General features: G+C 37.0%; 1 protein-coding gene across 1 annotated transcript in view; it reads left to right on the plus strand.

Annotated features, from left to right (window-relative positions):
• The window catches only part of LOC120426583 (insulin-like growth factor-binding protein complex acid labile subunit), a 222,694-nt gene that overhangs the window by 139,190 nt on the left and 57,649 nt on the right, over nucleotides 1-25,855 (plus strand). The window contains exon 2 of the mRNA XM_039591372.2: nucleotides 11,698-12,311. The gene's annotated coding sequence lies outside the window, so the exon portion shown is untranslated. The remainder of the gene's footprint in view (nucleotides 1-11,697; nucleotides 12,312-25,855) is intronic.

Genomic DNA, 25,855 nt, shown 5'->3' on the forward strand with positions numbered 1-25,855 from the left:
CTTTGATCATGAATTACAGCTTTCATAAAGTGTTTTTGACTGTTCCAAAGTAATAAATAGCTCAAACAAAAGTGAGCAAGCAACTCTCCATTGTTGATACATCTGAAAATGTTGATTTAATAGCGGAAAACGGCAAAAGTGATGAGAATTGGTCGAACGGCTTAGAGTGATTAAAATGGGCATATTTCCCCTAATTCGTATTTATAATTTTGCGAAACACCCCGAACATAAATGTCACCCCGGTTTACAGTATTCGCGCAAGTGTGAACTGAAATGTGAGTGATGTGATTAATTCAAATTTTTAAAATATTTTAAATAAAGATTAGGTGTCGGAGTCGGAGTCGGAGCCGGAGTCAACAATTTGTGGAAAGCTGGAGTCGGAGTCGGAGTCGGCTAGAGTTGGAAGGCCGGAGTCGGAGTCGGAGCCGGAGTCATCAATTTGTGGAAAGCCGGAGCTGGAGTCGGAGTCGGAGTCGGCTTAACTCAGAAAGCCGGAGTCGGAGTCGGAGTCGGAGTCGCTTGAAATATTACCCGACTCCGCAGCCCTGCTGATAACATACCTGCAGAGTACAATCCGTCAAATAATTTTGAATAATTTTCACGATATAAATCGGAAAATTAAACCTTTTCAATTTCGCAATCAAACCTTTATGCCAAACACTGTCAAATGCTTTTTCTATGTCTAGAAGAGCAGCGCCAGTAGAATAGCCCTCAGATTTGTTGCTTCGAATTAAATTTGAAACTCTCAACAACTGATGAGTAGTTGAATGCCCAAGGCGAAATCCAAACTGCTCATCAGCGAAAATTGAATTTTCATTAATGTGTGTCATCATTCTATTAAGAATTATTCTTTCGAATAATTTACTAATAGATGAAAGCAAACTAATGGGCCGATAGCTTGAGGCTTCAGCAGGATTTTTATCCGGTTTTAATATCGGAACTACTTTGGCATTTTTCCAACTACTGGGAAAATATGCCAAATCAAAACATTTGTTGCAAATTTTGACCAAGCTACTTAAAGTTGCTTCGGGTAATTTTTTAATTAAAATGTAAAAAATGCCATCCTCACCAGGGGCTTTCATATTTTTAAATTTTTTGATAATGGATTTTATTTCATTCAGATCCGTATTAAAAACTTCATCTGATGAAAATTCTTGTTCAGCAATATTCTGAAATTCTATTGAAATTTGATCTTCAATAGGACTCAAAACATTTAAGTTGAAATTATGAGCACTCTCAAACTGCTGAGCAAGTTTTTGAGCTTTCTCCCCATTAGTTAATAGAATATTATCACCATCTTTTAAAGAAGGGATTGGTTTTTGAGGTTTCTTAAGAACCTTTGAAAGTTTCCAAAAAGGTTTGGAATAAGGTTTAATTTGTTCGACATCTCTTGCGAACTTTTCATTTCGCAGGAGAGTGAATCTGTGGTCAATAACCTTTTGCAAATCTTTTTGAATTCGCTTTAGTGCAGGATCACGAGAACGTTGATACTGTCTTCGGCGAACATTTTTCAGACGAATCAGAAGCTGAAGATCGTCATCAATAATGGGAGAATCAAATTTGACTTGGACTTTAGGAATAGCAATATTCCTAGCATCCAAAATTGCATTAGTTAAAGATTCCAAGGCTGAATCAATATCAGCTTTGGTTTCTAAAACAAAATCATGATTTAAATTGTTCTCAATATGATGCTGATACCTGTCCCAATTAGCTTTGTGGTAATTAAACACAGAACTATTGGGTCTGGTAACTGCTTCATGAGAAAGTGAAAAAGTTACTGGAAGATGATCAGAATCAAAATCAGCATGAGTCACTAAAGGACCACAATACTGACTTTGATTTGTCAAAACCAAATCAATTGTTGATGGATTTCTAACAGAAGAAAAGCAAGTTGGTCCATTCGGGTAAAAAACCGAATAAAGACCAGAAGTGCAATCTCTGAATAGAATTTTACCATTGGAATTTACTTTTGAATTATTCCAAGATTGGTGTTTGGCATTAAAATCACCGATGATCAAAAATCGAGATCTATGCCGAGTAAGTTTATTCAAATCCCCTTTGAAATAATTTTTATTTTCCCCAGTGCATTGGAATGGTAAATATGCAGCTGCAATCATAATTTTCCCAAAAGAAGTTTCAAGTTCAATGCCCAAACTTTCAATAACTTTTAACTTAAAGTCACGTAAAGTGCTATAAGTCATACTACGGTGGATAACTATTGCAACTCCACCGCCATTTCGATTCATTCTGTTATTGGTTATAACTTTATAATCTGGATCACTTTTCAAATAAGTGCCAGTTTTTAAAAATGTTTCGGTTATAACAGCAACATGCACGTTATGAACTCGTAAAAAGTTGAAAAATTCATTTTCTTTCGCTTTTAAAGAGCGAGCATTAAAATTCATAATATTGATGGAATTACTTAGATCCATGATTAAACTTCAGGGTAAGAACAACATCATTCGCAAATTTTAATCCAATCTGGATTGCTTCCATCATGGATGTAGCATTACTCATTGTTTGAATCAAACCAAACAGTGAGTTTTGCAAAAAAGTCATTTTTTCAAACGTAACATCGCCGAGATCAGAAGATCCCAAAGCGTTGCTAGCAGAAAAATTTTCAAATGAAATTTGAGGTACCTGCCCAATTCGAAAATTGGTAGAGGATTTAAAATTCGTGGACGAACCCGAACCCGAAACGACGTTGGCATAAGAAATGCCATTGCTGTTACCTAACTTTTCCACGGTAGGGGTATTTCTAGCATTGTTCGAGTGAGACAGCACGAACGTTTGATTTAAAGATGCAGGTACAACCTGAAAATTTCGGTTTGGATTTCGGCTGATGCTTAGCACGAGAATCCAAAACCTTTTTTCTGATGGGGCAATCCCAGAAATTTGATTTGTGATTTCCACCACAATTTGCACATTTAAATTGGGTGACTTCTTTCACGGGACAATTGTCCTTGTCGTGAGAAGAATCCCCGCAAACCATGCATTTTGGAACCATGGCGCAATGATCAGTACCGTGACCGAATGCCTGGCAACGCCGGCACTGGGTCAGATTCTGGCCATTACCGCCATGTTTCTTAAAATGCTCCCACTTTACCCGTACATGGAACAAAAACTGAACTTTGTCCAAATGTTTCAAATTGTTGATTTCATTTCTGTTGAAATGAATCAGATAAAATTGTGAAGTCAAACCAAAGCGAGAAATATTCCCGTTTGATTTTTTCTTCATTGGTATTACTTGGGATGGGGCAAAGCCAAGCAACACCTTAAGTTCGTTTTTGATCTCATCCACCGACAAGTCGTTGGAGAGACCTTTCAGGACCGCCTTGAATGGACGAGCATTCTTGGTCTCATACGTGTAGAAATTGTGTTTGTGGTTTTTCAAATAACCAACAAAAGTTTGGTGATCTTGTAAAGATTCCGTCAACAAGCGACATTCTCCTCTTCGACCAAGCTGGAACGAAACCTTCAAATTGCAAGTTTCCTTGCAATTCTTCAGTTGCGTTCGAAAGCTTGCCAAATCGGAGACGGAAGTCACTACAATTGGCGGAGCCTTTACTCGTTTCTCGACGGCAGAAGGCTCAGTACGAGGAGAAGGATCCTTGTCAACAGTTTCGGATAAAACACCGAAACTATTTGCCAATGGAATTGGAGGATTGACCTCACTTTCAGAATCAGAATCAGACCTCGGATGAGGCTGTTTTCTTTTTCTGTTTCCGTTAGCCGATTTAGCGTTCAAACGCTTCACCGACGTAACGATCAAATCTTCAGAAGATTTGCGTTTACCTTTGTTTTGACGCATTTTGCAAGCAGAGTTCTCTTGAAAAGATGGCTTTGCTTGTAAAATACAACAAAATTTCAGGTGGGGTTAGTCTTGAAAAGACTGTTTAGAATTTTGGAAAATAACTCAGGTAGTCTTTAAAAAGACTGTGAATTTTTTTTGAAATAACTCTGAGCTTAGGTAGTAAAAAATACCGCAGCTCTAGTGTCCGTTCACCTCGAAGGTTCGCAAGACACTGACACATGTTTCGGGATTATTTTTCAAGTGAGTGACTAACTAATGGGCAAAAGAACATGTTGCCGGTAGTTGGAAGCAATTTTATATCTTAAGCGCTTTGAAATCGTTAGCGCAAGTGAAAAGATATTGATGGCGACTTTCGTTAAGCAGTTAACCTCTGATCTTGCGTGTGGATGTATGTGCCACCAAATGATGAGAAATGGTCTCGCAAAATAGAAATTATGATCAAAAGTGCATTTAATTTGATATTTTTGGCCAGTAAGTGGCATACATTTGCGTGCTTACTCTAGGCCGTGCTGTTGCTGGTAAGTTTATAGCCTAAATAGTATTTTTGGAGCTTTAATCGAGCATCAAACTCTCCATATGACGAAGATAGGTGTTTGATTAGAAAGGGTATATTTCCTCTATCACTTATCACTTATCACTTATCACTTTATCATTGGTCATTGGTCATTGGTCATTGGTCATTGGTCATTGGTCATTGGTCATTGGTCATTGGTCATTGGTCATTGGTCATTGGTCATTGGTCATTGGTCATTGGTCATTGGTCATTGGTCATTGGTCATTGGTCATTGGTCATTGGTCATTGGTCATTGGTCATTGGTCATTGGTCATTGGTCATTGGTCTGTTCTTCTGTTCTTCTGTTCTTCTGTTCTTCTGTTCTTCTGTTCTTCTGTTCTTCTGTTCTTCTGTTCTTCTGTTCTTCTGTTCTTCTGTTCTTCTGTTCTTCTGTTCTTCTGTTCTTCTGTTCTTCTGTTCTTCTGTTCTTCTGTTCTTCTGTTCTTCTGTTCTTCTGTTCTTCTGTTCTTCTGTTCTTCTGTTCTTCTGTTCTTCTGTTCTTCTGTTCTTCTGTTCTTCTGTTCTTCTGTTCTTGTGATCTTCTGTTTGTCTGTTCTACTGTTATAAAACTTTTTTTGTTGTGATTTTATTTCTTGAACAACATTTTGTAAAGTAATTCCAAAGTACTCCCACGAAACTGTCCTACCTCCTTTGTCTTGATTCACGCCTCACGATTCGTGAATAATAAAGTAAGCGTTGAGACGTTCCACGTGCAGCACTTCGCTCTTTTTCGCGCTGCGTTCAGTGGGTGGAAAATTGCGGTAATCTGATCAAGTATTTGCAACTGCTTCACGCCTTCATTTGCAGCATTGTGTTACAAATAGAATCACGATAGTGTCTATCTCAATTGTTCGCGATATCCTTGGCTTTGCCCACTTCATTGCCTTATTACGATTTTATTAGCCAGCTGACGGTTTGAAAATTTTCATTCCAAGAAATTGTGCAAGCTTCATCCCTAGAAACTAGTGCAAGCTAACAACGCTAATTTACGCGTAATAAACTTGAATCAACATCCACCTCGGTTTTCGCGCAGGAAAATATTTTCATTCAATTAGCCACCTTCGCGAGGGCGAGTTGTCCGCTGCATAATCGCTCATGATCTAGACTCCGAGTACCTGAACGCTGCGGTTTCGACGGCGACCGCCCCGTCGTATGTGAGAGTGGTACGATGGCTACCATTGAATGCACCTTTTCATAATGAACGAAATTGTGTTTTAGATGAGAAGTACCACCCGATGGTATGGACTAGGAGCGGTGATGTTTGGTCTAGAACAGAGATGGAAAATTAATAAGTATTTTTTTTAAATGCTCAACTCTTTAAAAAAAATCGTCTGAAATTCTCCTTTTTTCCGAATTTTCAAAATATTTTTAGTATCAAATTTTTAAGTAATTTTTTTTCAAATCACTAAATTAAAAGCACCTCGTCGAAACCTATTATGGCCGTATGAAAAGTAATTTCCGCTAATGGAAAAAGGATTAATTTTATATTCCGGCCAACATCCCAGAAAAGGTGTTGAGCTTTTACCCAGAAGATTGCAGTAAGCTGCATGATGGTTTCCGAAAAATGCTTTTAATTATTCGCTCTTTTCGAGAAGGACGGTGTATTGTCGGATGTAGTCAGGTAAGAGTAATCTGCAGGAAATTTCTTAAATGAAAAAATGCACATTAAAAATCAATACTTCAAGTGATATCTGTTTTTGTTAACATAAAATATATTAGGTGTTTAAAAAAGCTAATAGATATTGAATTATGGTAAACTTTTCAAGTCAATATTTATGTAAGTTTACGGTATAAAATTTGTGTACAATATAGAATCCAACCTATTCTGATCTTCGATTCACTTCGCTAGAATGACGGTGATTTTAGCGGATTGCAGACTGGATTTCGCCATGTGATGTGATGGTTGTTTAAGCCCAAGTTGCCCAGGAACCAATTCCACCTGAACCAGATTCTCACCACCGTGACAGCCGTCCATTGCCGGCCGCTCCCGTCTCCACTGTGCATCAGGGACGAAGAAAGGGATTCAGAAAGACGGGAAGTGTTGATGCTCCACCTTTTTAAGGGGACAAGGGAAAATCTCCACGATGTCCCGAAGTAAGTTTCGCTTGGAGTTTTACTCTCCCGTCAAGCAGTCGGATGCTGCTGTCGAGACAATTCCCGTTTATTTATACACGGATAGAAATCCTGTAAGCAAATCCGATAACACTGTGTTGTTGAATTCAACATCATGGAAATGTTTCCAAAATCGTCCAAAATCGTCCAAAATCGTTGCATTAATAATTCGTCGAATATTTGCTGAGTCACTTGACCCTCTACAGCCAAAATTTTTTATTTTCGGAAATTTTTCATTTTCCCTTGTTCAGGAGGTCATTTTGAGCAACTTTTGTTCTACGAAAACTTTACTTCTCTTGTTTTATGTTTTTCTTGTTTCATTTTTAGTATTTTAATTTGCATTTATCTTGTTTAGTTTATGTTTGTTTTTGGTAGTATTTGGCCTATGCTACCACCTCCTACCATAACATTTTGCCTATCTAATTTTTTTCATATTTTTATGGCCACATTTTCAATTTTTTGCCTGTTTTCACATTTTCTGCTATAAAATGGCACCATTATCATTTAAATTGTAAATAAATGCGTAGAGGCACAGTCTGGGACCAGCCATGCCAGATATACAGATAAATCTGTATTATACAGATTTTTCGATCCAAAAAATCACACAAATCTGTATTTACAGATTTAAAAAAAAAATTATTATGTTTAAAAATTTCAACAAATTAAAAATTGAATTATGCTTTTATTTGATAGAAAAGCTTAAATCTGCAGTTAAAGGTCTAAAAAACATCTTCTATGGCTTCGATTTAGACATGATACAGATAAAATACAGATTTATTTTTAAGAAAACACAGATCTCCCATAAAATAATCTGGCATCGTTGTCTGGGACACTAAAAAAATCACTGCATACTTCTTTTTACTTAAAATATAGGAAATGATAGTAAAAAACGCAGCCAAAGATGACCCCTAAAAAAATGACATTTTTAAAAACATTGGCAAAGGCACATAAAACACGTAAAACTTCCAACCCATAAATTTTCTAAAAATTTAGGAGTTCTTCTTTCCAATGCTTGTTAAAAATCAATAATTGGTTGAATATTTTTTGGCGATTTTTTAAATCGAAGCCCATCTAAAGGCGGGGTTGTGTTGTAGATGGTTAAAAAATTACGCCATTTTGGTGATTTATAAAAGACTTGATCCTCCGTGTACGCACGAGTGCAAGCAGCAGTCAAGTGCTCAGTGCTCCATCGTTTTTTCGAAATTTTTCGCCGTAATTTACCGTGATTCGCCGCGAGTTTGCTCCAACAGCATGCCAAGGGCCGGCCGTGGCCGTGGCAGTTCGAGTGCGGCCTCGAAAAACCCGCGAAGTTCGTCTACCGGCCGTGTGCAAAAAGGTAAACAAACCAACGCCGCGTCGTCCGCCATCGCGCCGGGGAGTGTGTGCGCCAAAGGATTTGACCCCAAGTTATTACACCCTAATTACCGTGTCCAGGGCCGCAGCCCTATAAGGCTCCGTTCAGCTACTTCCGGCAATCTGTCGACCGATGGCGCTTCAACATCCGCCAACATTCCCACTAGTAACAAGTTCGCGAGACTGAGTGACGAGGAAAGCAGCTACAACAACACCGACGGTAGCACTACCGACGACGACGACGACCATGGTCGTGCACGGAAGAAAGTGATTTCGCCAAAAAAAGTAATTACTCCAAAGGAACGACGACCACCACCAATTTTCGTTTTGGACACGTTGGCGGACGATGTTGACGAGCAGCTGGAAGGCCTCGTGTACTGCCTCAAAATAGGTAAATCGTCAGTGCAAGTGTTCACATTTGACCAAAAGAACTTCGACCTGGTTGTGGAGAAATTGAAGCGTAAAAGCTTCAAGTTCTACACATTCGACCCCGTACAGAAGACAGCTGTTAAGGTCGTCTTGCAGGGGTATCAAGACCGCCCGATCTCCGTCCTCAAGGAGCACCTCTCGGGTGTCGAAATAACGCCGCGAGACATAAAAGTCCTCTCGCGGAAGACAACCGTCACAGGTACACACACACTGTACCTGTTGTACTTCGACCGCGGCACCGTCAAAATTCAAGACCTGCGGCGGACTAAGGCGTTGGACGGTTTTTGGGTAAACTGGCGGTTTTACTCCAAAAATCCGACGGACGCAGCGCAATGTCACCGTTGCCAGAAATTCGGCCACGGCTCGCGGAACTGCAACCTCCAGCCCCGCTGCGTGAAGTGCGGTGAGTCACAACTCTCGGAGGTGTGCGCACTGCCACGAAAGGCGGACTTGGGGGAAAACGCAGAACAAACCAGGCCGCGCGTAAAGTGCGCGAACTGCGGCGGTAACCATACCGGTAATTACCGCGGATGCGTCGCGCGCAAGTCCTACCTCGAGGAGCAGGAAAAGAGGAAGAAGAAAGCAGCAGCGTCCCATCCTCCTCAGCGAAGTACGAGTGCAGCCGTTCCTGCAGCTGGCCAGCGAACGGTTCCAGCGGACAACTCAGCGTTCCCTCCTGGCTGGGGGCGATCGTTTGCCAGCGTGGTCGCTGCCGGCAGCGGCAATGCGGCCCAGCAAGAAGTGACCGGGGAAGATCTTTTTACCCTGCCGGAGTTCTTTGCTCTCGCAGGGGAGATGATGACGCGGTTCCGGAGCTGCCGTAACAAGGCGGAGCAATTTCTAGCCCTCGGGGAATTAATGATTAAGCACATCTATAAAGGATAAAAAACTGTGATCTAGTTTTAAGCTTTCTCTATTTCTATCCCCTTTTCCTAGCAAGTTTAGTAAGTTTTTTTTCTTAATTTTTCTTACTCTTGGCAACATCTTTATTTACAAGCAATAACTGTTCCAAAATGGATTATGATGTAACACACAGCTGAAAGGAACTCCAAAACTCTGTTTTGTACCTCAAAAGAACTTATTGTATCTGATTATTCACCAATAAAACCGAATTTGAATTTGAATAAAAGACTTAATTTTTACTGGTTTTGAGGCAAATGTGTATTTTTTCTGACCTTTCGAAAGAAAATAATGGAAGGTTAAACTTGATCATGCCTTTGACAGGACCTGGTATAAAAAGTTACGCTTGTAACAAAAAATGATTCATTTTTTATGGCAAGTGAGCAATTGTCCGCCAAATACGAAAAGGGATTTTATTTTATTTTTGTTTGGCTCAAACTTGGTGTGCCATTTTGTGTAATTTGGGCAGCTGTTCATACAAAAAGGATGCGAAAATATTGAAAATCTGTAACATTTCAAGGAATGTTTTGATTAATTTGGTGTCTTGGGCAAAGTTGTAGGTATTGATGAGGATGATTCAGAAAAAAGGTACACGAAAAAAAAAATTGGTGATTTTGTTATTATTATTTTTTTTCTAAAAATTTAATTTCCAAAAATCCGCATTTTTGAATTTTTTAAGATGTTTTTGGGAACAAAAACGCGCATCTTTATAGCAATTTAGAAGTGTGGACCAAAATTTTGCCGTCGGGTTATGTTTTTTTTAAACAGTAATTTTTGGTAAAAAAATGAAATCTTGTACTTAAAATTGAGCAGTTCTTTACGAAATCGAATTTTCCATACAAATTTGGCAGCTGTCCATACAAAAATGATGTATGAAAATTCAAAAATCTGTATCTTTTGAAGGAAGTGATCGATTTGGTGTCTTCGGCAAAGTTGTAGGTATGGATAAGGACCACACTGAAAAAAATGATACACGGTAAAAAAAATTGGGTGATTTTTATTTAACTTTTTGTCACTTAAAATTGATTTACAAAAAAACACTATTTTTAATTATTTTTATTTTATGATATGTTTTAGGGCACATCAAATGCCAACTTTTCAGAAATTCCAGGTTGTGCAAAAAATCTTTGACCGAGTTATGAATTTTTGAATCAATACAGATTTTTTCAAAAAATCGAAATGTTGGTCGCAAAAATTTTTCAACTTCATTTTTCGATGTAAAATCAAATTTGAAATCAAAAAGTACTTTAGTGAAATTTTGATAAAGTGCACCGTTTGCAAGTTATAGCCATTTTAAGATAACTTTTTTGAAAATAGTCGCAGTTTTTCATTTTTAAAAATTAGTGCCCATGTTTGCCCACAGCCTGATTAAAAAATACAAAAAAAAATCGAATTACCGAAATCTGAGAAAATTGCTAAATTGTTTTGATTAAGTGCATCGTTTTTAAAAATAGCCATTCAATATTTTTTTCGAAAAGTTCAGAAAATTTCCTACAATTTCGTCTAAGAAACAAAAAAGAAACAGGAAAATTATTTTTGTTCAAGTCTCGCCCAAACAACCATCTATTTTCTAATGTCGATATCTCAGAAACTAATGGTCCGATTTTCAATGTTAAAATATGAAACATTCGTGAAATTTTCTGATCTTTTCGAAAACAATATTAAGATTTTTTATATTCAAGACTTACATTTTAAAAAGATTTATTAAAGATTGTTTTCAAATTGAAGATAATGATAAAAACCTAAAACTTCGAACAACAACAAAAAAAATGTTAAATTTCAATTACAGGCCATCAAAGTTTGTTTTTTGCGATCTTTTTTGCGGAACATTGGATTTTTATAAACATTTCAAATATTTTCCAACGAGCCAAAACATTTTGAATTTGGTTTTTACTTACAACGCAGTAAATCAGTTTTAAATTGTTTAACTTTAATTTCCTTTAATTCTTTTTTAAAGATTTTTGAAGCAGATTATGAAGGCTGAGGGGGCTACTAGAACTTTGACAAATATTTGCAACGGCATTACCAAACAATAAAAATATGTTATGAGTCTCATGCGAAAAAGCATGCGTTTTTTTTTTTCATTGCTCAATATCAATTTTCAGAACACATCTATATATTTGTAATAAACTACAGTTATAATTAAATTGCATTTCTTCAAAGATCTATGGAGAACATGACCTTCTTCTCCAAAATTATTTAAACAGCAAACAAATTTAACGAGTGTACCACTGAATTCAATATCACTTCAAGTATGTTGTCCTCGCAGGAGCTTCCCAGGAACCCCTCTGGAATTAGCTTTCATATTTTCTCAACCTGAATGTGGGGAAGTTAATATGAGTTCGCTGAAATTTGGATACTCGTCGTGTTTGGATTACTGCCATCAGAAACAACTTCGCAGAATGCAGATATTGTTTACCAAGTTTGCTTCCAAGTCAAATTGATGGTTGATTCGAAGAACGCTGTTCAAAATTAATTTGGAAATTACAATGATTGCATGAAGTTTTAACAATAAATTTTAATTGTATCATTTCAGATCGTCACCACACGCCAATCAAAAGAACACCTGCTCCATGATCACCCCCCAGGATCATCTCCCACTGTTTGCAAATAATTCCAATGCAATCCATTACCGGAGCTCGAATTCCACCTGCAATCGAGAGCACCGCCAATCCCGGAATAATAACCCCGCTCAAATGACCCCCGTTCAGCGCGGGAAATTGGTCGATTAATTAAATACCACCACCACCACCACGGAATCCTCGTTTGAACCAACCGATCCGGGGAAGATAAAAAAACATAACAAAAGTGCTGCCAATTTTCCAACAATCAGCGCTCGAAATTTCCACCTGTTTGAGCAGGGAAACGAAACAAAACACAACAGAGCAATCACTCAGTGGTCACCCCACACACACACACAAGTGAGCAATCCCACAGTCAGGTTTCAAGTTTCCCGAGGGAACAAAAAACAACAACAAACTGCGCAACGAGAGCAATTCCGGTTGTGCATTTTGCATTCCAGTGATATTGGGAGGTGGTGAGGTGCGATCGAGTTGATTGACTGCCACAGAGTGGCAGTGATTGGATTTCATTAGACCACGTGTGGGCGCACGTGGTGGTAGCGAGAGGACACTTGCAGTTGGTTAGAAGGTGAGTTTATGTGAAACTATTTTTTTTAATTTTTGAGATTGCTTAGCTCAAACCTTTTTTAATTTGCAATATTTTTAAGAGAATTTTTGTTTTATATCAAAGTTTTTATCTTGAATTTGTATAAAACTTTGTACATGTGTTTCCTATGAAACAAAGAAACATTAAGATTTCAAATTCTCTTAAAACTTTATCTCAGCAGCGTTTAACCTAACCTACACATTTGAATAATATTTAAATTTAGAAGGTGTAATGTTGCCTTTATAATGATGTGATATAACCTTTCAATTAAGACTGAAAAAGTAACAACAACACTGTAGAAATGGTGAATTAACAAATTTTTAGAAGTAAAATTTAAAAAGAAATCTGATCTTAAAGATATACCTATTTCCTGAAAAACTGTAGCTCCGATCCATTTTAAATCACTTTAGCAATTTTGAAAACTGAATTAAACTTTTTTAGAATAAGGCCGTTGCAAATATTTTTTTAAAGTTAATGTCGAAGAGGGGACAAATAAATAAAAAAGTTTAAAAATTTATTTTACGAACCATGGTTTCAACAGTTTAGGCTGATTTTAGCGTGACGTACTTTATGGATGAAGCCCTATAGGGAATAAAATGTTATTTTTTTGTCCGTGTTGTATATAATAAACATTAATATAAATGACATAAATATACAGGAAGCCTTGTATGGAACAAAAAACTAATTATGCAAAATTGCTTTTTTTTAGAGGTTGGCAAAACCGCTAATTTTCGCTCTTTTATAAAAAAGAGCGGTTCTTTTGAACGGTTCTTTCGTTCTTTTCTTCAATTTTTTTTATGAAAATGGCTTTTTTTAAACATGTGTGTGTGATTGCTTGTGTTTCTTTTGAGACCATTATTTGCTTGCAAACCTAGTATTTTGGCGGTCTAGTATGTAGAAAAATGTTGAATATAATTTTACGAAATTGCGTTTACTTCTTCTGAAATTAAAGAAATACTTTTTAAAGAGATAATATACTGTGAGCTCTATTCCACATTATGATTTCATTCATCAAGTGCCAAACCAAAAGATTTTTTTCTTCTTAAAAGAAAGGCTCATATTAGCATTGAAAAGTTTGTTGTTGTTTAGGAAATCAGTCATTTCAAAGGAAACGAGAATACTGAAAATATGGGTTTGAAAACATTTAAATTGTGTTCAAATACCATGTTGGGAAACAACCCTTCTTAACTTGCCGTTTTTAGCCTTAAGTACTTGAAAAAGTTCAATTAAGACAACTTTTACTTATAAGGCATTAATTTGTAAGCATTGAAATGTTTGAAATAACATGTTTAAACCTCAAAACAAAAATGATGTTGCAATTTGTAGGTAATTCAATGAAATAACGGTTCTTTCCAAACACCGACGATTCAAAAAGAACCGCGGCTCTTTTTTAGTGAACCATGGTTCATTCGCTCTTTTTAATGAACCACCTCTTTGAGCGACTCGCTATTTTTTTGCCCACCTCTACTTCTTTTGAAATTTAGAATACATGGAAATAGTTTTATCCAAATCAAAAAAGTACTTAATTGAAAAATTAATCTTCTCATGTCTCCCACTTCGACCTTAGAAGAAATAACTTTTCGCTTTTTTTTTTCTTAATTGAAACAATATTTCAGTATTTTTTCTGATAATATTCGTGAATTATTTTGACCTTATACATTGCGATGTTCTGAACATTATTTTGAAAATAATGTTAACTTTGACTGTGGAATGAAACAATTCAAAACCAAACCTTGTTCCACAAATAATTAGTTTTCAGTCGTTAATTTTAGTGTAGCTATCAAAGTGAAACGAACCCATTGAACCCGATATTCTTTTCAGAAAATGTTTCTTTTTGATATTAAGTTCCATTGCCAACCGTGCATGAATTTGAAATTAATAAATAAATGCACCGAGCGAATTTTTCCAGCACAACAATCTCGAAATCAGAAACTTTGTCGTTACAACCTGCGGAGAGGTGAACACAGTTTAGATGACGCTTCTCTCTGCAATACATTCATTACAGGACGGAACTTTTTACCCATTTCCCCCATCGTCAAATAGCCAGCCGTGAACCCATTTCAAGCGATCATTTCACCGGAAATCTACAGAACCCCCTTTATTCTGGTACCAGCAAAAGTTACAAATCGTTCCCCATTTACGAGCTCGGCACCAAATCGGCCTTGAAAAGCCGACCCTCTTGAAGTTGAAGTCGAGTCGATTCCAAATGGCCCCAGTCGGTGGCGGTCGGCGCCAAAAGCCGTTCCGGAGTTTTATCGCCTTCAACTTGTCGATTTCCGTCGTCGTCGCTGGAATCTATCTGGTAAAGTTGTTTGGCTGGCTGGCAGTCCGTAAAAGTGTTGCCTTAGTTCGCTTAAACGACCTTTACTTGTGGAGGAAAGCGCCGGCCCATTTCTAGAAGTATCGAACCAGAAGATGGAGTTCTTGATGGATGGTTCTACCCGGCAGAGAGTTTTTCGGTACAGTGGTCCTAGAGTTATCGAGCACCTAAAATCTCCTTCAGCATTATTTTACAATTTTGACATCTGAATGAATTAATGTTCTTATCTTTGACTTCAACAAAAAAAAAGTGCAACATAACCTCAAACCCTCTGTCCGTCTGTAATCACCGGATCCCTAGGGTACTAAAATCAATTCCAATCGCCACCACCCTCCAAATTCACAGAGCAGCCGGAAATCGAAGGTTCAGAGATTTATCACCGACCTCCCTTCTCAGCTTGGCACAACTTCCGGGAAGCAAAAGTCAAACTTTGCAGACCTGGAGCTTTTACGGCCGCCACGGTGAACTCCACACCTGGCTGAGAAAGAGGAGTTCAGAACAAAACGATTGGCCATTCAACAAGCGTAAAATGGTTCAACGGGTTTAGGGGGTTGTTAAAGCCACGACGCTCTTTGCGGAGTCGTTGACCTTGGCAACGAATGAGGAAAAGTTTTGAGTTATGCTTGTTGGCTTTAATGAGATTGAAGGAAAGCTTTAATGGTGACCTTGAAGCTCAACTTTGTTGTACTACCTTCTAATATTGGATTTTTCATTCAAATTGGATTTTTCAATTCAATTCAAATTCCAAATTCCAAATTCCAAATTCCAAATTCCAAATTCCCAATTTCAAATTCCAAATTCCAACTTCCTACTTCCTACTTCCTACTTCCTACTTCCTACTTCCTACTTCCTACTTCCTACTTCCTACTTCCTACTTCCTACTTCCTACTTCCTACTTCCTACTTCCTACTTCCTACTTCCTACTTCCTACTTCCTACTTCCTACTTCCTACTTCCTACTTCCTACTTCCTACTTCCTACTTCCTACTTCCTACTTCCTACTTCCTACTTCCTACTTCCTACGTCCAAATTCCAACTTCCTACTTCCTACTTCCTACTTCCTACTTCCTGCTTCCTACTTCCTACTTCTTACTTCCTACTTCCTACTTCCTATTTCCTACTTCCTACTTCCTACTTCCTACTTCCTACTTCCTACTTTCTACTTCCTACTTCCTACTTCCTACTTCCTACTTCCTACTTCCTACTTCCTACTTCCTACTTCCTACTTCCTACTTCCTACTTCCTACTTCCTACTTCCTACTTCCCACTTCCTACTTCCTACTTCCTCACGGTGTATTTTTTCGAGACCCCAAAGTAAAAAATCGGTATGCCTGATATTTGGCACCGTGAAAGAAGGGCTCTTTCCCGACATTTTGCGGGGTAATTGAATTAAGAAATTTTTGAGAAAGGCACTAATTATTTCAGGAAATTGGGCATATCTCTGCTTATAATGAACCAAAACTGATGCTTTTTTATGAAACTTGTTCAGAAAACTGTTCTCCACAATGTTCTCCACAATGCGATTGAATCTAAAATGTTTTGAAATGTAATAGTGTGATGTGGCAGAGGATTGAAAAAATAATTTTCGGAAGCTATTGGGTAATAAACAGCATATTTATTAAATAATCCATGTTTTGCATCCTTTAATTGTCAAATTTGTATCCGGGCAAAGTGTTGCTGTAATTTCATGACAAATTGTACAAAGAAAAGATTTATTTTCGGTCGTATCTGGGTTTCCAGCTTGGATTTTGGAGTAATTTCAAAGAATGCTAGAAATCTGGTAAATTTGGCTCGTTTTTTTTTTTTTTTTTTTTTTGTGGAGGTCAAATATGGGTCAAATATGATAAGTTAGAGTCCCCAAGGCATATTCATAAGAAGTTTGAGTGATATCAACATGAATGCACCGATTTTCAGATTTTTTTTTTGAACAATTATCCCATAAAATCGAAAAATAATCTTCAAAAAAAAAGTTGCTCTGGTCCCCCCGACGAAATATTTCGGTATACCCCGCAAAATGTCGGGAAAGAGCCCTTCTTTCACGGTGCCAAATATCAGACATACCGAATTTTTTATCATTAGTTTGTTCTATAAAACACACCGTGTCCTACTTCCTACTTCCTACTTCCTACTTCCTACTTCCTACTTCCTACTTCCTACTTCCTACTTCCTACTTCCTACTTCCTACTTCCTACTTCCTACTTCCTACTTCCTACTTCCTACTTCCTACTTCCTGCTTTCAACTTTCAACTTTCAAATTTCAACTTTCAACTTTCAACTTTCAACTTTCAACTTCCAACATCAAACTTCCAAATTCTAAAAAATCTCAATTCTTAAAAATCTCAAATTCAAAATTCCAAATTCCTAATTTTGCTCAAGAAAATCTCAGCAAAACCAAAGAAATATGACTTTGAAAAATATCTGCAAAAAAATCTCTGCATCCCATTTTGATAAATCTTTCACATTTTGATCACATGTTTTTGCTGGATACTAGATATCAACAAAACCACACCATTCGAACTTTCGAAATCATCCAAATAGAGAGAAAGACGGTCCTGATTTGCCAGCAAGGAATCTGCGTAAATATATTTCATCCTGGAGTCTTGTTCGCACAATAAATATTGTACTTTTCCCCCTCCCCAAGGATCTACGTGTGTTTATGCAAAAGAAAAGTCACTCCTTACAAGTTCCCTTTCTGAGGCACAAAACGACACCATTGTTGAATTGCTGACAATTGCTCCTGATGGGAAAATACTTTTCCTCACAATGTGGCTCCACATTTTTCGAATATAAAGTTAAAAAGTCTCCCAGCTCACCTAAGAATTCGCATGAAACAAAGTAATGAACAAGCCCTGAAAGTGGGCACAATTTACGGGGCGAGACTCACTCGCGCTGAAATGTGTTTAAACTTCAATTCCACGAATGCCACGGGCGGCGCTAGAAATTCAGGAAAGGAAAAATCGTCGAGTTTTTCCTGCACAATGGAGGGGCACTTATGTTGGCGGCGTAATTTGCACTTGCTGTTAGCAGTGAGTTTAGCAAGGTGGTGGCTTGATTGAAATTTACCAGCTTTTTTTTTAAGAAAGAAAAATGCTTTTTTATTCCACTTTACAGACAAAAAGTTTTTTGGTTTTCCAGCCTAGAAGGGAGGCAACTTTCTGGGCGCAGGAACAGCATTCAAATCAAAGCTGTAATTGTGCTGTTGAGCTTTGTCTAGAGGGAAAACAATGAAAAGTTGATTTGAAAGCACATTTTCATATGGTGTAGAAACTTGTGAAGAGGGGAGGAAATGTACAATTGCAAATATTAGGTTTCTGGAGTAAAGTATTTTCTTTTGAGAGAATAATCGGGCCAATTGTATTATGAATTGAAAAGAATTGAAAAGTGAAAAAAATGCAGAAAATAAAACGTAGAATTTGTCCAGTGTGCTGCTCTGTTATAAGAATAGTAAAATCTGACCTCAAAATACAAGAAAATAGTTTAAAAAGCTCAATAAGAAAACAAGAACTGAGACAAATCATGTAATAATTTACAATTTACAATTTACAATTAACAATTTACAATTAACAATTTACAATTAACAATTTACAATTTACAATTTACAATTTACAATTTACAATTTACAATTTACAATTTAAAATTTACAATTTACAATTTACAATTTACAATTTACAATTTACAATTTACAATTTACAATTTACAATTTAGAATTTACAATTTACAATTTACAATTTACAATTTACAATTTACAATTTACAATTTACAATTTACAATTTACAATTTACAATTTACAATTTACAATTTACAATTTACAATTTACAATTTACAATTTACAATTTACAATTTACAATTTACAATTTACAATTTACAATTTACAATTTACAATTTACAATTTACAATTTACAATTTACAATTTACAATTTACAATTTACAATTTACAATTTACAATTTACAATTTACAATTTACAATTTACAATTTACAATTTACAATTTACAATTTACAATTTACAATTTACAATTTACAATTTACAATTTACAATTTACAATTTACAATTTACAATTTACAATTTACAATTTACAATTTACAATTTACAATTTACAATTTACAATTTACAATTTACAATTTACAATTTACAATTTACAATTTACAATTTACAATTTACAATTTACAATTTACAATTTACAATTTACAATTTACAATTTACAATTTACAATTTACAATTTACAATTTACAATTACAAATGAGAGAAATGAGAAATGAGACATGAGAAATGAGAAATGAGAAATGAGAAATGAGAAATGAGAAATGAGAAATGAGAAATGAGAAATGAGAAATGAGTAATGAGAAATGAGAAATGAGAAATGAGAAATGAGAAATGAGAAATGAGAAATGAGTAATGAGAAATGAGAAATGAGAAATGATAAATGAGAAATGAAAAATAAGAAATGAGAAATGAGAAATGAGAAATGAGAGATGAGAAATAAGAATTGAGAAATGAGAAATGAGAAATGAGAAATGAGAAATGAGAAATGAGAAATGAGAAATGAGAAATGAGAAATGAGAAATGAGAAATGAGAAATGAGAAATGAATAATGAGAAATGAGAAATGAGAAATGAATAATGAGAAATGAGAAATGAGAAATGAGAAATGAGAAATGAGAAATGAGAAATGAGAAATGAGAGATGAGAAATGAGAAATGAGAAAGAGGAATGAGAAAAGAATCATGAAATAATTAAACAATATTGCGCAAAATACAAAAATAGAAAAATTGAAAATGGAGAAAATGATTGCAAAATAAAAACAAAATGAACTTAAGAAACTTGTCATGTCCAAATAAACGTCTCTTCCGGGCAACCGCCTTCAACTGCTCTAATTTCAAACCCCTAATTGGGTAACTGGCCAAATTTGTTTCACAACCAATAACCCACATTCAAAGTGAGCACTTTTCGCATGAAATTTTCAAACGAGGCAAAATTCAAAACTCGAAACCCTGTGACGCCGGGTACGTCCCCACGGGGTTGCTGCGGATGCTAGCCCGGGTCGGGTTCCATTTTCGGTTCCAATCACCGTCACAAGACATAACTCAATTTTGTCGTTCCATCCTTCATCCGACGGCCGAACGAACCATCGATTGTCAATCATTCTAGGCGAGCGGACGGACTTGAAAATGATGAGTATGCAACCATTTCTCTCTTCTTTTTTTAGTGTAACACTTTTTTCGAATCTCAATTTCTCGAGGGAAGCGTCGACCGACGATGATGGCATCACTGCAATCCAATACCACAATTATTCATGATTGAAAATGTTGGTCGCTTTAGTTTTGCATAAAACAATATCAATTTATGGCCATTGTCAACCGCACTTGAAACGGGGACGGCGAAATGGTGAATGGGCAAACAGAAATGGGATTTTTTTATGTTGCTGCGAAAAAGGATATTTTTACATGCGAAGAGAACCATTGTTAGTAGCGTTAGAGTTATTCATGGTTCGGAAAAGTTTTCAGCTCTTCTTACAAGGGCTATTTGAATTTCCCCTGCCACTTGGGATATTCTTGTGACGAAAATAGATCCCATGATCCTTTTCCCAGCAGAAGCGGCGAAAAAAATAGCATCGCTACCAGATAGTTAATGTTACGCAGCTTGAACAAGCAGTGACTGTGGTTAGAGAATCAAGGACTGTTTGCACACAGATAAGCTGAGATAATAAGCAGAAAATAAAATAACAAGGGTAAGTCCCTGTGGGAAACTTTGAAGGAAAAGCTCTCTTTGCAAGAGCTACAGTTACAAACTTATGAGCTCAGAACTTGTGTGACTTGTTTTGGTTGTGACAATAATTCCAAACGCATGTTTTCATATTTGCAATGCTTCCAAGAAACACATGTTTTCGAGTTTCAAAACCCAGGTAATTGCTGCTCACCATAAACACTTTGATGTTGAATTCAATTTCCCATGTTGACATGTGCTTTCAGAAACCCATCATGACCAGCAGTGAATTCAATAAATCGATAGCGGTGTGCTCTAATGTTCTAACTGAAAATTGGGCCAAAATGAGTTAATGATGCCATCTTTTAGCTAATTAAATTCCCTACAAAACGCTTCTAACAGATCTGAAAAATTCGTTTCCTACGCGGAGATATCGCCTTGCAACCATTTGTACTAACTGACATTTTCGAACGCATCATGGATGTGCTCTCTTATTTTTCATCATGGCTTGACCTTTTGAAAACACGCAAATCCATAAAATTACGATTACACTATAATATTATGGTAAATTGCCAGGTGTCCTTACTAGTTTGAGCAATATTATGGAGCACTATTTTGGAAGGCAAATAGCACAAGTGTGCACATTTGGAAGCGAGAAGGAATTATCAGTTAGGTGAAGTGTGTTAAAATGGTTTCGTGGAGTAGTTTTTTTTTGTTTGGACGACCCATTGATTAGGATTAGTGTACTTAGGTTCTGTAGGCTAGTTTAAAATGTTGTTACGTAGTTTTCTTTGCATGGACGACCCCTGCAGTTGTACTAAGAGTGCACAACGACTTGAAGAATGTTTCAAATTGGACTTTTGGGTTGGGGAAAAATGTTGTTACGTCGTTTTTTTTTTCATGGACGACCCCTTCAGTTGTGCTAAGAGTGCACAACGACTTGAAGAATGTTTAAAATTGACTTTTAGGTTGGGCTAAGTGGGTAATGGGTTGGGAAAAATGTTGTAACGTCGTTTTTTTTCATGGACGATCCCTTCAGTTGTGCTAGGAGTGCACAACGACTTGAAGAATGTTTCAAATTGGACTTTTGGGTTGGGCTAAGTGGGTAATGGGTTGGGGAAAAATGTTGTTACGTCGTTTTTTTTCATGGACAACCCCTTCAGTTGTGCTAAGAATGCACAACGACTTGAAGAATGTTTCAAAGTGGACTTTTGGGTTGGGCTAAGTGGGCATTGGGTTGGGGAAAATTATTGTTACGTCGTTTTTTTTTTGCATGGACGACCCCTTCAGTTGTGCTAGGAGTGCACAACGACTTGAAGAATGTTTCAAATTTGACTTTTGGGTTGGGCTAAGTGGGTAATGGGTTGGGGAAAAATGTTGTTACGTCGTTTTTTTTTCATGGACGACCCCTTCAGTTGTGCTAGGAGTGCACAACGACTTGAAGAATGTTTCAAATTAGACTTTTGGGTTGGGCTAAGTGGGTAATGGGTTGGAGAAAAATGTTGTTACGTCGTTTTTTTCATGGACGACCCCTACAGTTGTGCTAAGAGTGCACAACGACTTGAAGAATGTTTAAATTTGACTTTTAGGTTGGGCTAAGTGAGTAATGGGTTGGGGAAAAATGTTGTTACGTCGTTTTTTTTTTCATGGACGACCCCTTCAGTTGTGCTAAGAGTGCACAACGACTTGAAGAATGTTTCAAAGTGGACTTTTAGGTTGGGCTAAGTGGGTAATGGGTTGGGGAAAAATGTTGTTACATCGTTTTTTTTCATGGACGACCCCTTCAGTTGTGCTAGGAGTGCACAACGACTTGAAGAATGTTTCAAACTGGACTTTTGGGTTGGGCTAAGTGGGCATTGGGTTGGGGAAAATTATTGTTACGTCGTTTTTTTTGCATGGACGACCCCTTCAGTTGTGCTAGGAGTGCACAACGACTTGAAGAATGTTTCAAATTGGACTTTTGGGTTGGGCTAAGTGGGTAATGGGTTGGGGGAAAATGCTGTTAAGTCGTTTTTTTTCATAAACGACCCCTACAGTTGTGCTAAGAGTGCACAACGACTTGAAGAATGTTTAAATTTGACTTTTAGGTTGGGCTAAGTGAGTAATGGGTTGGGAAAAAATGTTGTTACATCGTTTTTTTTCATGGACGACCCCTGCAGTTGTGCTAGGAGTGCACAACGACTTGAAGAATGTTTCAAACTGGACTTTTGGGTTGGGCTAAGTGGGCATTGGGTTGGGGAAAATTATTGTTACGTCGTTTTTTTTTGCATGGACGACCCCTTCAGTTGTGCTAGGAGTGCACAACGACTTGAAGAATGTTTCAAATTGGACTTTTGGGTTGGGCTAAGTGGGTAATGGGTTGGGGGAAAATGCTGTTAAGTCGTTTTTTTTCATAAACGACCCCTACAGTTGTGCTAAGAGTGCACAACGACTTGAAGAATGTTTAAATTTGACTTTTAGGTTGGGCTAAGTGAGTAATGGGTTGGGGAAAAATGTTGTTACGTCGTTTTTTTTCATGGACGACCCCTACAGTTGTGCTAAGAGTGCAAAACGACTTGAAGAATGTTTCAAAGTGGACTTTTAGGTTGGGCTAAGTGGGTAATGGGTTGGGAAAAATGTTGTTACGTCGTTTTTTTTCATGGACGACCCCTTCAGTTGTGCTAGGAGTGCACAACGACTTGAAAAATGTTTCAAATTGGACTTTTGGGTTGGGCTAAGCGGGCAATGAGTTGGGGAAAATTATTGTTACGTCGTTTTTTTTGCATGGACGACCCCTAAAGTTGAGCTAAGCGTGCACAACGACATGAAGAATGTTTCAAATTGGACTTTTGAGTTGGGCTACTATACAATATTATATCATTTTAACAGAATTTAGAGTCATAGAGACGCACCTGAGAAATGGTAAAATCCGTAAAAAAAATACTTTCACCCCCACTAACAATACGTAGTATTTTTTTGCATAAACGAACCCTGCAGTTAAGCTGAGAGTGGACAACGACTTAAAGAATCTTTTCAATTTGGTCTTTTGGGTTGGAACCCACTTGTAAAATGTTGTTACGTAGCTGAAACTTTGCATACATGTTTCCTGTACAATATAGCTCATACAAAATCCCATACAAAGTACTTAAAAAGATAAAAAAAAAACTCACGACCCACTTAGCCCAACCAAAAATCCAATTTAATATTCTTCAAGTCGTTGTGCACTCTTAGTTCAACTGCAGGGGTCGTCCATGCAAAAAAACGACGTAACAACATTTTTCCCCAACCCATTACCCACTTAGCCCAACCCAAAAGTCTAATTTAATATTCTTCAAGTCGTTGTGCACTCTTAGCTCAACTGCAGGGGTCGTCCATGCAAAAAAACGACGTAACAACATTTTTCCCCAACCCATTACCCACTTAGCCCAACCCAAAAGTCCAATTTGAAACATTCTTCAAGTCGTTGTGCACTCTTAGCTCAACTGCAGGGGTCGTCCATGCAAAAAAAAACGACGTAACAACATTTTTCCCCAACCCATTACCCACTTAGCCCAACCTAAAAGTCAATTTTAAACATTCTTCAAGTCGTTGTGCACTCTTAGCTCAACTGCAGGGGTCGTCCATGCAAAAAAAAACGACGTAACAACATTTTTCCCCAACCCATTATCCACTTAGCCCAACCTAAAAGTCAAATTTAATATTCTTCAAGTCGTTGTGCACTCTTAGCTCAACTGCAGGGGTCGTCCATGCAAAAAAAAACGACGTAACAACATTTTTCCCCAACCCATTACCCACTTAGCTCAACCCAAAAGTCCAATTTGAAACATTCTTCAAGTCGTTGTGCACTCCTAGCACAACTGCAGGGGTCGTCCATGCAAAAAAAAACGACGTAACAACATTTTTCCCCAACCCATTACCCACTTAGCCCAACCCAAAAGTCAAATTTAATATTCTTCAAGTCGTTGTGCACTCTTAGCTCAACTGCAGGGGTCGTCCATGCAAAAAAAAACGACGTAACAACATTTTTCCCCAACCCATTACCCACTTAGCCCAACCCAAAAGTCCAATTTGAAACATTCTTCAAGTCGTTTTTCCCCAACCCATTACTCACTTAGCCCAACCTAAAAGTCAATTTTAAACATTCTTCAAGTCGTTGTGCACTCTTAGCTCAACTGCAGGGGTCGTCCATGCAAAAAAAAACGACGTAACAACATTTTTCCCCAACCCATTATCCACTTAGCCCAACCTAAAAGTCAAATTTTACCATTCTTCAAGTCGTTGTGCACTCTTAGCTCAACTGCAGGGGTCGTCCATGCAAAAAACTACGTAACAACATCTTTCATAGTTGATGTGCACACTTGGCACAACTGTATGGGTCGTCCATACTTAAAAATATTACGTATTTAATTTGTTTGAGGCACATTTGTTCTATTCAATACATTCATCGATTCCATTGCATGAGACACACTTGTTCCAACCAAGGGGTTTCCAGCATCAAGGATTACTGACCAGTCTAAATGGAATTACCAGGATTACTGGCAATATGTCATGAATTACTTTGATTTCCCAGAATTACTTGGGATTTCCAGAAACCACGCAGAATTGCTCGAATTTATAAAAATAACTTGGAATTACTGCCTAGCTTCCAGCATATTGAGAATTGGATCGAATGACAGCTGTCAAATGCACAAAACTACGTGCTTGGCAATAGTACGTCCATCCCGGGAATTCCCGGCACAAAATTCCCGGGATTTTTATATGTTGTACGGGGAATTCCCGGAATTAAACAAAAATCTTAATTTGGCCTGGAAATTACATAAGTATTACAATTAATAAGTTTAAACTTTTCTAAAATTTTACATAAATTGGTACCATTTTATTTGTTGTCATTTTTATTTTTTAGACATCTTAAACCAATTTTGAAGCTGTTTTAGTCATGTCATATTGAAATAAATAAAAATTAAATATTTATAAGATAGTCATTTAATTTTAAAAAAAAAATTGTTTAAGCTAACTGCTATCCTTGTTTAGATTGATATTGATAGTATTGAGCCAATTCTATAAATTTAAAGCTTGAAAAACATAACATATATAAAGAAAACATAGATTTTATGACAAAACTGAAAACTTCCCGGAATAAATAAATATTTGTCCCGTTTTCCGGGAAACTCAACACCTGGGAAAATTAGACGTCCTGCTTGGAAATCATCGAACAATTGGGTAAATATCAACATCATTTTGGAAACTGATTTTGGCGTTTGAGTGCATTTAAAATTCAAAGCACAACAAACAACAAAAAAATCTTTAAAACTATTTAAAAGTGCTATCCTTGTTTAGATTGATTTTAATAGTATTGAGCTAATAGTATGATTTTAAAAACATAACGAATAAAAAGAAAACATAGATTTTATGACGTTTTCAAAAATTTCCCGAGATAAATTTTTTTTTCCGTTTTCCGGTAAACTCAAAACCCGGGAAAATTGGACGCCCTACTTGGAAATCATCGAATAATGTGGTAAACATCAAT

The sequence above is a fragment of the Culex pipiens genome, chromosome 2, assembly GCF_016801865.2.
Source record: "Culex pipiens pallens isolate TS chromosome 2, TS_CPP_V2, whole genome shotgun sequence".
Classification (NCBI taxonomy): Eukaryota; Metazoa; Arthropoda; class Insecta; order Diptera; family Culicidae; genus Culex; species Culex pipiens.